The sequence below is a fragment of the Equus quagga genome, chromosome 18 (assembly GCF_021613505.1).
Source record: "Equus quagga isolate Etosha38 chromosome 18, UCLA_HA_Equagga_1.0, whole genome shotgun sequence".
Classification (NCBI taxonomy): Eukaryota; Metazoa; Chordata; class Mammalia; order Perissodactyla; family Equidae; genus Equus; species Equus quagga.
Window position 1 is genome coordinate 3,082,988 of NC_060284.1, and position 13,030 is coordinate 3,096,017.

The 13,030-nt window shown below is 45.9% G+C and overlaps 1 protein-coding gene across 3 annotated transcripts in view; it reads left to right on the forward strand.

Annotated features, from left to right (window-relative positions):
* The window catches only part of ROR1 (receptor tyrosine kinase like orphan receptor 1), a 356,964-nt gene that overhangs the window by 71,521 nt on the left and 272,413 nt on the right, over positions 1-13,030 (forward strand). Inside the window, exon 1 of one of the 3 annotated variants that reach the window (XM_046645641.1) lies at positions 10,125-10,187. The exons of the other annotated variants lie outside the window; for them this stretch is intronic. The gene's annotated coding sequence lies outside the window, so the exon portion shown is untranslated. Of the gene's footprint in view, positions 1-10,124; positions 10,188-13,030 lie in introns of those variants that run through there. 3 annotated transcript variants of the gene reach the window in all.

Genomic DNA, 13,030 nt, shown 5'->3' on the forward strand with positions numbered 1-13,030 from the left:
GCTGAGTGGACTAGGTTAGGTTGTCTTGAAAATGGCTGGACCAGAAGATAAAAGGTTTTCTCTCTCTGGAAAGGAGCTTTCCTCCGGGGAAGCGCACAGCTCTCAGGGAGGAATCTGGACTGTTGAGCCCAGGAGCTCCATCCTGCCTCTTCCCGCAGTGCTCCCCAGCAGAATGAGGACGTTATTAAAGCTTGGTGATGACACGACGCTGCACACTGAGGTGTGGCTGCCAAAGCTTTTATCTTTATGGTTCTCATGAATTTGAGGGAGAAATGATCAAATGCTGCGTGTGCAAATTGAGAGTAACGTTTTCCATTTTGTTAATAGTCAGTCCTTTGGTTTGCTTTTGGGTTTCCTATCTTGCTCCCTCCTCCTGTGTATTGCTCTGGCCCAGCCTGCGTGAGTAGCGAATCTTCAGGAGGGCCAGCTGTAGGAAATCGGGGAGATCCAGCTGTCTGGGATTCTGTTTTGAGATGGTGGCCCTCATCAATAAAGCGGGAAGCTATCAGGATGTCGAGAAGGTGTTTGAAAAGATTTGGGGGCACTCTTAAATGACAAATTCCAGTTAGGCAGGAGGTCGCCTTGGGCTTTCTGTGATAATAGAGGGATTGGGGGTGGAGTGGCCCTTCCTCGAGAGTTGATTCTGTGTATTTGCTGAGGTCTACTAAAATAAAGTTTTAAAATGGAATGTTCTGTAAAGAAAGTGAATTTTAATGACATTTAAATTCAGTTTAGGCAATACATAATGGGTATCACGTAATTTCCATTTACTGTCATTTTTCACATTTTGGGATCTTTCTTCCTATGTGGTTTCAGTGAAATGCTTGGATGTGCACTTTGTTTTGCTGTCGGCAGATGCATCTCAAGTGGCTTTCCTCCCCCATGTGTCTCACCGTCCGCCAGATGTCCTGACTTTGTGCCTCCTGTAACCTGTCGATCTTTTTGCGGCTGTGGGAGGCGTATGTTTGAACATAGAATTTCGAGCAAAGAGAGCGGGCAGTTAGGGAGTGCTGACCAGGCTCCATGGCTCATTAACTCCAACTGGAAGCTACAGGCTGCCTCTTCTTGGGCCCTTCATACCATCGAGCGTATCTTTCCTTTCCTTACTGTGAATTCTGCCCCTTGGTCTAGGTTGTATTTGTCCTTAACTCTGATGTGAACACGTGGCCCCTCTGTGCCTCAGTGTCATCGTGCGTAAAATGGGGCTGTATTTCCTGACCTCCTTCAAGGTTACCATGAAGCTTAAGCGATAATGTACAAAGAAGCCTTTCAAGAATTATTAAATATAATAGAAAGATAAAGTGACGTACAGTTAACTATACCCTTTATTATTTAATTCTGTCTTCTGCCCTCATAAAATCTGACTTCTTCCAGCTCTATCAAGCTTGCCTCATCATCTTTTTCTAAGAAAAGTTCAGTGCTTGCCTAGTGTCACACAGCAGGTTAGGGAAGACGTCGGATAAGAGCTCAGGCCCCCTGACTCACAGACCAGCAGGATACTCAGGCGTGATGTCTGCTTTGCTCTGTCGTCTTCTTTTCAGTGAATGAGATGACTGTCTCCTTTTTGGGGTAGAAATAGCACCGTAGAAGAAGCCAGGACCCTGCCTCGCTCAGGTTCTTGTTAGCCCCCTTTGTTGTGGCCTCCGGTGTCTCTTGTGCTGGCTGGCTCGAGGTGGGAAGGCATGTATGACTGGGTTCTGCCTCCAGGGGTTGGCACGCGAGAGGAAGGAGGCAGACGAGCGAACACACATCCAAGAGTCTGAGTTCCTGGCTCTGCCACCTACTCGCAGGGCCTGTCCAGGCAAGTCACGCCCGCCTTTGGGTGTAGGCTCCCTCGCTGCCCAGGGTGAGGGCTGGACTGGATGTACAGGATGGTCACCATCACTGAGGTCTCTTCTAATTCATCACCTTTTCTGGGTCTGAGACTCCGAAGCTGTGCTGGGCAGGCCTTCACAAACTGAAATGAAGGAAAGCAATTAGTCTGATGGCATGTTTTTCTTAATCGTTCTCTGTGATGAATCTCACAGGCTAACTAAATTTTGTAACACCCAACACTGCCACTGTATGGAGACATAGATGATGATACTCGTTCGGTTAACCAGATGGTCAGCTGTGCAAAGATAGCAGAAATGGACAAATGATTCGATATGGGGCATAAAAATTAGGGCCAGCATGAACTTCCCTTCTCTGTAGTTCTATAGAGCCTCTCTGAGATGAACTATTAGATTAGGTCATCTTCCTTTTCCCTAGAAAGGACCATAGAGTAATAACAGTAACATTTATTTAGTGTTTGCCCCTGTGCCAGGTGGGTGTTGTTCTAAGTGCTTTCCGTATAAAGACTCCTTTAATCTTGACGACATTTTGAAGTAGGAGTTATTATCAGTCCCTCTCTCAGAGATAACGAGGGGGATAAGTTAAACTTATTCAGGATTGCACAGCTGTAAGACACAGAGGCAGGACTGGAACTCTGGCAGCCTGCCTCCGGCAGCCACGTTTTAATGGCTGCACCATCGCCTAAATGAGAGCCACTCACCCTCAGCTCACGTCTGAGAACCTGGAGAGACTGGCCTGTTGTGAGGCCGCAGAATAAGACAGCAGCTGAATCATCTGGCTTGTGGCTCTAAACTCTGCCAGATCTTCAAGTGTAAGCATTCTTACTGTGTGCAAGGGTTCCTAGTCTGGACTCCACGTCTCAGGTGACTAATGGACCCTTGGAAATTGTGTGCAAATCGTATTTGAGTGTCCGTGTGTGTTGTTTTGCTGTGAGTGGGGAGGGACCTCTGGATGGTTTCCTGCACATTATCAGAGGAGCTCCTACCCCGTCACTGGCAGGATTCTAGCTGTGCACGTCCTCGTCAGCTCTAAATCTGGATTAATCCCTGGGGCTGGGAGTTTGGCCATGACTACGTATTGAACCATTGAGTCACTGCGGGAACCTGGAAGAGCCGGACTTTACACATGTCCCCCGCCTCTCGGAGCTTCGGTGCTGATGTACAATTGGACAGTGCCTTTTTCTCTCCTTGAAGCCTTCCAAAATTTTCAATCATGTTTTCCTCTTGAAATTTTGGAACCTCAAGGTTTTGAGGTTTTTGCTTTTGTTTCATTTTACCTCTTCCTTCCTGGTTCTGTTCAGAAATCAGAAATCTGTAAGCTTTTTATTAGCCATCCAACCCATGAGTTCAGTTTCTCATTTAACTTTTATGAATGTTTTCTTTGTTAAGATGAATCCTTTCAAAACCTTGTAAAGAATGTTTTACCGTATACTAACATGAGAACGGGGGTAAAACTAGAAAATCCAACAGGAAACAGACGCGCGTGCACGCACACACACACACACCCCCATAGGCAACTTCGCTTCAGGTCACTGAAATCGAGTGTATCTGCCAGGGAAGCATTTTAAAGCTGTCGTTCTGACAGTTGTGTTATTTCGTGTTACCTGTCTGTCCTTGTCTCCGTTTACGGTTCATTACTCAAGATTGTTCTTTTCAGGGATGAGAACCGGTCACATGTGCTGTGCTGGTCCGGGTACCTGAGAGATGACAACGCTCTCCCACAAAGTAGTTTAGTTGCGCTTCTGGTCCCGATGAGTAATGTAACCAGCGTGTCTCTTCCTCTGTGAGCAGGGCTCCCTCACCGTCTATCTCATCCTCATACGCGACAACAGGGGTTCCAGGTTATGTCAGCGTGACCTCCTTTAGCGATGCCCAGGCGTTGCCTTTGGAGACGGGCTTGGGTTCAGATCCCAGCTCTGGCATCTACAAGGTGGGTGACTTTGGGCAAGTTTGTCTAATCTCTTGGAATCCTCTTTTCTTCACTATAAAAGGGGAAAGTAGTAATTATACGTTGCTGGGAGCGTTGTGAGGAGTGATACAGACATGTTGATACATTTCCCATAGGCTTTTCACACCGCGAGCACTTGCTAAATGATTGTTGTTGATTGATTGTTATTATTATTGTTATCATTACAATAATGTATTATGAATAATATATAACATCATGCTATAATAATATTATTGTTTTGATTATCATCATCATCATCATCCTTAAATTAATAGATGTGATGTGCCTGGTGCGGTGCCTGGTACCCAGCAGGCCCCAAACCGGTATCTCTTTGGATGGATTTGACTGTACATAGTTAGTGTACATAGTGACTGCATCAGAGGCTGCAGTGGTGCCTTTTTATTTGTTAGATTAACAAGGACAAAATTGTTGAATGGAACAAATGATGGCTCTCCGTTTAAGTCAACAAGCTTCACAGCGAGGTCGTCCTGAAAGCCGACAATGAGATGTGGCAAGTCTTGGGGGGGATAAGTGACCTTGGAGCTGTTTTCAGGAGCTGCAGTTGCCTGGTTGCCCCAACTGCTAACACTTTGCTTCTGTCCCACGAATGAGGAGAGCAGAGCGGGCAGAAGGGTTCTGGTGGTGTTCATTAATTTTCTTTCAAGAACTGCCACATGTCACCAGCGTGCCCCCCGGCACAGTGCTGTTTGGCTGTCTTCTCTTTGCCCACGAGAAGCCAAAAATGTTAAATTGGTGGAGCTTACTAGATCTGACAGAGAAATTCTTCACGTCTGGCCTGGATGTCTAAGTAAATTTGGTGTACTCCTTGTGGTCTGGGGCAAATGCTGGAAGCTATTAGAATTCTGAACAAAACCCTCCATTCAAAGACTGCTCGTTTCCTGCTGGGGTAATGCAAGTATCAAACATTGAGAAATGTGGCCGGAGAATGTGGCTGCTCGGCGCAGGACCCACTGAGGTGTCTCCGACGGCTCCCCAGATGCCTGAGCATGTTATTTCCACTGGAGTGTCGTGGATAAGTGGTTTCCTTCGAAAATAAGAGCTCTGCTTTTCTGCATCAAGTACGATGAGAATGGGGTGAATTTCCTCTTGTCAGTCAAATTTAGGATGGGGACGCTTTCTCCCTCCCTTGGAGTTCTGGAGACCTCAGTTTTTGTTTTTGTCTTAGTTTTTTGTTTCTAATCCTTTCCTTAAAAGTTTCCTTCCAGAATCAGAAAGTGCCTCTCCTTAGCTATGGAGTCTGCTCTTCCAGACTAAGCCTGTGCAGTGGCTGGAAACTATTTTATTGAGAAGTCTTTATGGAGAAGCTATGGTTTATCTCATGAAATATCTTAGTTTGTCATAAACCGTTTCCTTTCTGAACCAAAATTTATTTTCTGTGAAATTCCAGGTGTTCTTTTACATAACTTGAAAGGAATAGATTTGAGAGTCAGCTCAGGTGTTTTTTCCTAGGAAGAATGTTTTCTTGTGATGGCTTAATTGAGGATGAAATCAGATAACATAGGTGAAATCACTGGGTATGCACAGTGAAAACCATGATTTTAATTAACTTCAGTTAGACCATGTGGTGTGGCCGGTGATGCAGCTGAGCAGTGTGATGCTGTGGCCGCCACGCTGTTCGGCCCTGGCCCTTATCACACTGTGTGGGAATGCTTTTCTTAGATAGTCTCACTCCTGCTGGACTGCAAACTTCTGGAGCACAGGGACAAAGCCTTATTCATCATAGTATTCCCAGTTCATAGCACCGCACCAGACACACGATTAATGCTGTTTTAAAATGAATGGATGAATAAGACATTTTTACGAAACTTGGATGTTGGACCAGGGGGTTTTACAAAATAAAACACTCGAGTCAGTTTATTGGGCTCCGCCTTCTGTAGTCAGCCTCGTTCTCAGCCTCATCTCTGCTTCGATTCCTCCTGTGGGATGGTTTATGCAGCGAGTCCAGTTTTCTTTCACCCTTGAGGGATTCAGCTACATTACCTAACAGTCATGTTCCTTTCCCCACAGAGTCTGTGTGAGATGTGAAATATGCGAGATGATAATGTCGAATGGGAAAGATGAACCTATTTTGATGGCTTTTAGGGAGTCTCATCACACGTGGCAGCAGGTGGCTGGCTGGTCAGGAGGCGCGGTCCTGTGTCACGTCGGGGTAGCACTGTGGTTCGCTCTCAGAGAGTTTTTTTTTTTGTCTTTTCCTCCAGGTTATGCTGACCTCTCAGACGAAAATATTCCCCATCTAATGAAAGTCAGAGAAAAATCTATGGACCTGCTCCTGACCACTTGTCCTTTATGTTTTAACAGAAGAAATAAATCTAGATTAAGACTCACAGGTTTCTGGTGGGCCATGTAAATGGAGGGCAGGGGCCAGATAGCTCCCCTTTCTCGATTTGCCCATCTTTTCCCGATTCTGGCTGTTTGGGGAATACTGCAGCTTATGGAGTGAAGGTTGCTACTGAGAATGGCAGTGTAGCTGGTTCTCTAGAAATGTCAGTGCCTGCAGGGCCCGGGGCTGTGGTACCCCACAGGAGCCCTGGCCTGGGCTGAGGCTGAGGCTGGTGCTGAGAGGGTGGCTGTGGCATCAGGACGAATTGACCTGAGCCGAGGGAGGAAGAGGACATTCTGTAATTAAAGGTCCAGAAAAGTATTAGTGCTGCCTTTTGTTGCCAACGCTATGACAATTGTCTTTTCTACCTGTTCCTGTGGGGTTTCTGTCATTTTATCATTCATTCAGCAAGTGTTTATTAAATATCTACTCTGTGTTCTGTTCCTCATGTACTTTGGGGATTACTTAAGACGGCTCGTAAATCAATGTGTGATGACTCAGACGTGGGTCCTACCATCAAGGCTCTTGCCACGGTGAGAGAGATAGGTGTGACGCAGAGAGTGGCCGGTCCCTGGGATGTGACAGGGTGCAGAGCAAAGGGCTCTGGAATCTGATAGACTTGGGTGCCAGTTGAGGGCCTACCACTTTTTAGTTCTTTTGGCTTCGGGCAAGTTGCTCAATCTCGTTCCATTTGGTTTCTAAATCTTTAACTTGTGAATAATACATTGCCTTCCTGGAAGGGTTGCTTTAGGACTTGAAACGCCATGAAAAGGGCCTGGCGCAGATGCGCATCTGAAAATGGTGGCTCTTTGTGGTAGTGCAGTTGGCCAGGTTCAGGCAAGCTCCCGCGCGCGTTCAGAGGAGGCTGTCACCACCCGCTGGGTGGCGGGGACAGAGTGAGGGTACAGAGAGGGGACCAGAGTTTCATGGGGGCCACACATCTGAGCTGAGCTTGGGAATATGAGTAGGATTTGGGAATGTGGTGTGGAAAACAGAGAAAAAACAGTATTCAAGACTCATGATATATTTTTACAACTTTTTTGTTGTGGTTTTTAGCAAATAGGCGCTCATTTTGTATCGTTTTCATTTGCAGTATGTGAATCAAATCATCATGTTACTTAAACCTTAGCACGACTCTCAATGCCAAGAATTGTGTGTTTCTTCTGTTTTCTTTTGTCGTCCCCACAACTCTGTATAAATAGCATCTATTGAGTGATTGCAGAGGCTCGTGACCTGGCTGTGTTGAAATCTCTGCATTAGTGGGAATGTCCCTCTGATTCCACTGTACCATCAGAGGTATTTTGGAAAAAGGGCCCAGACCCTAAGTTCTAGTTGTTTCCCAGAACAGTGGAAACCTAGAGACACGGGACAAGACCTTAACCTGTGGACTTGTGCACGGCAAACCCTCGACTGTGATAATGATGGTTGTGATTGTTATCGATTATTTGGAACTTCTAATAATCCAGAATTTTAATTTGTCAGAGACCCCTCACTCCATGGTGAGTCTCAGTGATCTCCCGCACGGGCCTGCGGCTCCTTTGGCCCTGTGTCCAGACTGTGTGTCTGCGTGCCCAGCCTCTGTGCCAGCTGCCAAGCCCTTGAGATACGGCACCCTCACCATCTCTCGTGAGGCCCTAAGAGGGGTGTGTGTGCTACAGAACAAGTATAAGTAGGGGGCCCTCGCCACACAGCTGACTCACAGTGCTCCCTGTTCTTCTGCTGAACCTTGCTCTTCCCCACATCTTTTTTCCAGGACAGAACTCAGCTTTGTGGTGTTAGGCTGTTAGGAACCCGACTGTAGTCACTGTAGTTGTGATTTTGCTGGGTAGGAAAGGAACCCTGTGGAAGGCCTCATTCTGTTGTTCCAGAACACTTGTCAGGCTCCCAGAAGAGGTAGTGTCCTGCTGTCCATAAAATTTGGGCCTGGAGGCACAGAGCCTGATCAAAGGGAACCTTGCAGCTGGAACAGTTCCTTTTAGGGCGGGGGAGGGAAGTAAGTAACCCCAGACAGGCATCCTAACTCAGAATGTTCTAAATGGTTAATGCTTGGCTGACATGCTATAAAGCTAATTTGTTTATACTTGTATCAAGTAATTATACACTCTGCATATAATGTGTTTTTGAAATTATTATTTATTGCACAAATATTATAACAGAAACTGAACTCAAAACACAAGGAAAAATGTGTGTGGGCTCTCCCTTTGTACAATTCAAAGTTTTTATATATTTTTGGGTTCATTCATAGTCCCTGTTCACGCATCCATAACGGTGTGGTTGAGAGCGGACTGTAGATATCATTTGGTGTTCTGCCTTTCCCAGCTCCCCTCCACACACATCCTTATATTATTCACGTATGCTTCCAAAACTCCTTGTATCTGCGTGCAGACGTGCAGCTGATCTTACAGAACCTTGGCTTAAACTCTGGGCATCTCTAGGAAGCTCCTACTCTCACCTCGCCCAGGAATTTCTTTTCTCTTGGTGGGGAGGGGAGGAAGTAGAGATGGTATCTGGAGGGAGCCACCCAGAGTTGGTTGTCCAAGGCTGGCTTTGGTGCTTTCATCAGAGACGTAGAGACATAATCTATCAGAGTGAAACCTCTTTGCCTTTCAGCTTCAAAGAAGGGAATTTATAAGGAAATATTTGAGGGCCTCTGGGACATCCAGGAGATGGATCCCTACGTTAGTACTGTGAGTGGAGGAAGTTAGGGACAGGTAAACAGTGACTAAGGGAACCATCTCTGGTTTATTCGGGAATGCTGTTGGCTTGGGTTTGAATACTTCTGACGTTCTAGGCGTTCTCTCGCTCTCCCTCCCTCTCTCACTTCTCTCCCGCCCTCTCTCTCTTCTCTCCCGCCCTCTCTCTCTTCTCTTCCTCTCCCTCTCTCTGTTCTGTAAGAATGATCAGCCTCACTGTGCAGATTGAGGATGGGGGTGTTGGAGAGGTAACGTGGTAACTTCAGGCTTTCTAAACGTTCCCAAAGGGGGCACAGTGCATATGTTGTTTTCCAAAGGGAGTGGGAAGGAGCTAAAAACGCAGCTTTGAGTGAGAGGCAGGGGCACCCGGGCAGCGGGGACAGCTGTGGCTTTGAAGTCAGACGGCGGGCATTCACATCTCTGCTCTGGCGCTTGTTTGGTGGCCTTGGGCAAATTACTTAACATTTCTGAATCTTTCCGTGAGGACGGTAATTACAGTGCCCACCTCGCAAGGTTGTGGTGAGGATTAAACTGGCTAATGTAAATAACGCACTCAGCACAATGCCTGGCATGAATAGTCAGCACTCCGTAAATGTGAGGCGTTATTTCTATGGTTGCTATTTCCTGTTTCACATGATAATCTGACCGCTTTGCAAGCTGCTTTCCCTGGACTAAGGGAGTAATGCGGTCTGTAAACTATTTTCTGCATTTCCAAGTCTAAGAGAAGTAGACCGTCTGGTCATTGTAATAGCACATGGTAGAGTCTTTGCCACATGCTGCCCGTGGGGGAAGAATACCAATGGGGTCCCTGTTGTTGAAAAAGTTAGGGCTTCTGACCAGAAAGTCAGTAGGTTCTTTAATGAATGCTTGTGGGTGCCCAGTACCAATGGGAGTAAAGAGAGGGTGATATGCACAAAGGACTGATGGATTAGTATGAGGGATCATCCCCTTGCGGAACATCAGGGGTCCACGGACTCCCAAGTCCCCAGTGCTCAGGCGTGTGAACTGGCTTGTGGAGCGTGCCATTGCTGCCAAGCACCTTCTTGGAAACTGGAGGCAGTGAGAAAACTGCTAGGCAGATGGGAACCGGTTTCTCTACCCAACTTGGAGGAGCATTTGCTCTGAGCAACCAGACAGGCTCCAGGAGACATGTGTCTTTAAGTGCCTTTTTTTCCCATTAGCTGTAATTTAAACTGACATCACCTGATTTTGACGTTGCAACAAGGTCTCTGTAGACTTCACATTGTGCTCGCTTTCCCACGCACATCCTCACTGGAGATTGATGGGTTTACACCAGCGTGGAAACTGGTTGGAATGGAAACCATCCAGAAAATGATTAGGGAGCTTGAAGCTTTCTGAAACTGGGCACAGTGAGTATTAAGTCATTATTGTTTTAATGAAACTTGTCTTAGCTGGGGTCTCTTAACCGCTTGCTTTCTAGTTTTAATACTGAGTCACTAATTTACACTAAAGAGACGCCATCAAGCTTAAACACTGATCTTATACTGTTTGCCAAAGTGTAAGATCTAACCTGAAATGTGGCTTTGCAAAATCCTCTGTATTAAACTTGGTGGAGAAATAGAAACAAACAAACTGCCTGGTTTCAACAGAAACTGTCAACATACACGTGTGGGAAGAAATTCATGGTCAGTGTGTTTATGATGTACCGGGGTGGTCTGCAGTAGGTCCCAGCAGGAAACAGCTAAAGATCATCCTTCCCTAAATTTCATACTTACAAGCCTTGTGTGACGCTCTGTACCATCAGCTTTGGATGGTCTTGTCTGTGGATTATCCGCCGTGAGAATGGTCTCTTAAAGACAGGAAGCAGCAAGGCAGAGTGGGAGGAATATACGTGTTGGAGCCACACACGTCTGGCCCCGAGTCCCAGGTCCCAAGTAAATTCCTGAACCTCCTTCTGCGTCGATTTTTCTCATCTGTGACATAGGGGTGGTGATGTTCGTAGGGCAGTGCTGTCGGAGGGTTTAGTAAAGGTAATACAAGAAGGTGATGGAGAGCCTCACGTGTAGTCAGTGCTCACTTACCGGTAGATGTAAAGACATGTCACCCAATCGCATTCCTCCCAGCTTCATCCAAGGCCACCCAGCCTTTCTTGGCCTTCTCTCCCATTATCACTCAGTGTGTGTTCCTGAAGGCAGTCCAATTTTATCGTTGGTTTGGAGGGAGGACAATAGTTAGGAAGGCAAGCCTACTGCAAGAGCACCCAGCGACCTTGCTACAGGAGCAGATCAAGTGGTTTCGGGTTGTCCGTTATTTATCTTTCACTTCTTCCTTTCATTAGTGGTGCTAATGGAGACATAATGGAGGCATAATTATCTTCTTTGTTAGTCATAAGCGCTTGGTCTCTTCAAATCCCACAATGGTAAAAATAGGTTGTGTTTTTATGATCTCTCTCTTTTTTTTTTTTTAAAGATTTAATTTTTTTTCCTTTTTCTCCCCAAAGCCCCGCAGTACATAGTTGTATATTCTTCATTATGGGTCCTTCTAGTTGTGGCATGTGGGACGCTGCCTCAGGGTGGCCTATTGAACGGTGCCATGTCCGTGCCCAGGATTTGAACCAACGAAACACTGGCCCGCCTGCAGCAGAGTATGCGAACTTAACCACTCGGCCACGGGGCCAGCCCCTTTGTGATCTCTTTTGGCTTCCGAAAACCAAAGAAAGCCAATGAGAAGGTAGGAGATGATCTGAGAGATGATCTGAGATTCCCAAGATTATCAGGGATACTTATGATCTTATGTTTATGGAGACAGTATTCCTATGGAGAAATATTCTCTCTCAGTTGGAACTGGAGATATGGTAAGTGGTGGGGGAGGCGCTCTCTGAGCTCTCGCACCCAATCCTGCCTCCACTTCTCTTTGCCTTGGTTCTGAGGTCATCGATGCTGCAGGGAGACTTGGCCGTCCGTGGATGAGTTCGCTCCTGGATTCAGGGAGCAGTGGGGTACCTCTGTCTTAGTGGTTGCAGCTACTGTTAAATGGTGTTTCCATTTGAAATTGGATTGTAAACTATACAGTAAGATATTTTTTGGTGGTAGATCTTGTTTCTCTTCTTAGTCTATCCTCTACTCTCACTCCTCCAAACCATTCTTTAAAAAACAAAACAAAGCAGACAGAAGTCTGTATTGAGAAAACATCCAGAAGCAGCGAGCAGCCGGAGTCAAACCTTCCTGATGTGGGGTAGAAGCCTGTCACTGTCCCTTCGATCGGCTGATTTAAGTTCTTTTGGAGGGATTCATGCAAATCTCTCAGTCCCATTGATGGAGACAGAAAGAAAAGGTATCACTAAAAACTCTCAGAATTGGTTCAGGAAAAATATTCTTTATCTATGGAAAATTCATTATCCTATCTAGAAGAATGCCTTGAAATAGCATAAGATTTTTATTATGTCTTTTACCAAATAATACATTGTTCAAAAAAAAAATTAAAAAAACCTTTAAAAATCATACTACCAGTAATACTGAAAATATGTATGCATCTTCATTGTCACAAAGAATGCGATAGTTCATAGGAAGTATTGTCTGACAAATTTAAAACCATTGCAGTGGTTTTGATAGGTTTTTCACTTGGAAGTGCTCATATTCTGGAATGTGTTTATAGATCTTGACCTCAGATGCTTCTCCTGACTCAGAAATTGGAAAACATTTTGCCAGAGGGGCGGACAGTGAATGCCTGCCCTGGGCCCAGGGCTGATGTGTGAGGAGCTGGTTCTGTGGTCTGGGGCAGCCAGGGTGCTGATGCCACAGTGTCTTGCTCAGTGTAAACATGTAAAAAATGGACAACACATGCCCTAGGACCAAGATAATTATTAATGAGATGTGCTAATAAGTTCATTAACAAAAGAGGAATTTGAGGAGAAGGAAGTGGAGGAGAGAAATTGCCTTTTTCCTTCACAGTCACTCTCTCATTTTAGGGCACGAATGGTCCTCTGGCTTATTTCAAACTGTGGTGTGTTTTGTTCAAACTTGTCAAATTCTCAATGTACAGCCCACTGAAAACATTTTTCTTCTTTTTAGGGGGCTGCTTCTTTTGGCCTCTTCAAGATGATGAAGGGGTGTAATTTGTGAGGATTTTTGTGGCACTTTTGGTAGTGGTAGGTGAGACAGGATAAATGGCAGAGTCTCGGGTTGCCTGTGCGACGTTGCACCCGGTGCAGGAGCGTCTCTGCTCTCCGTTCCTCCCCCTCTGGTGGATCTCC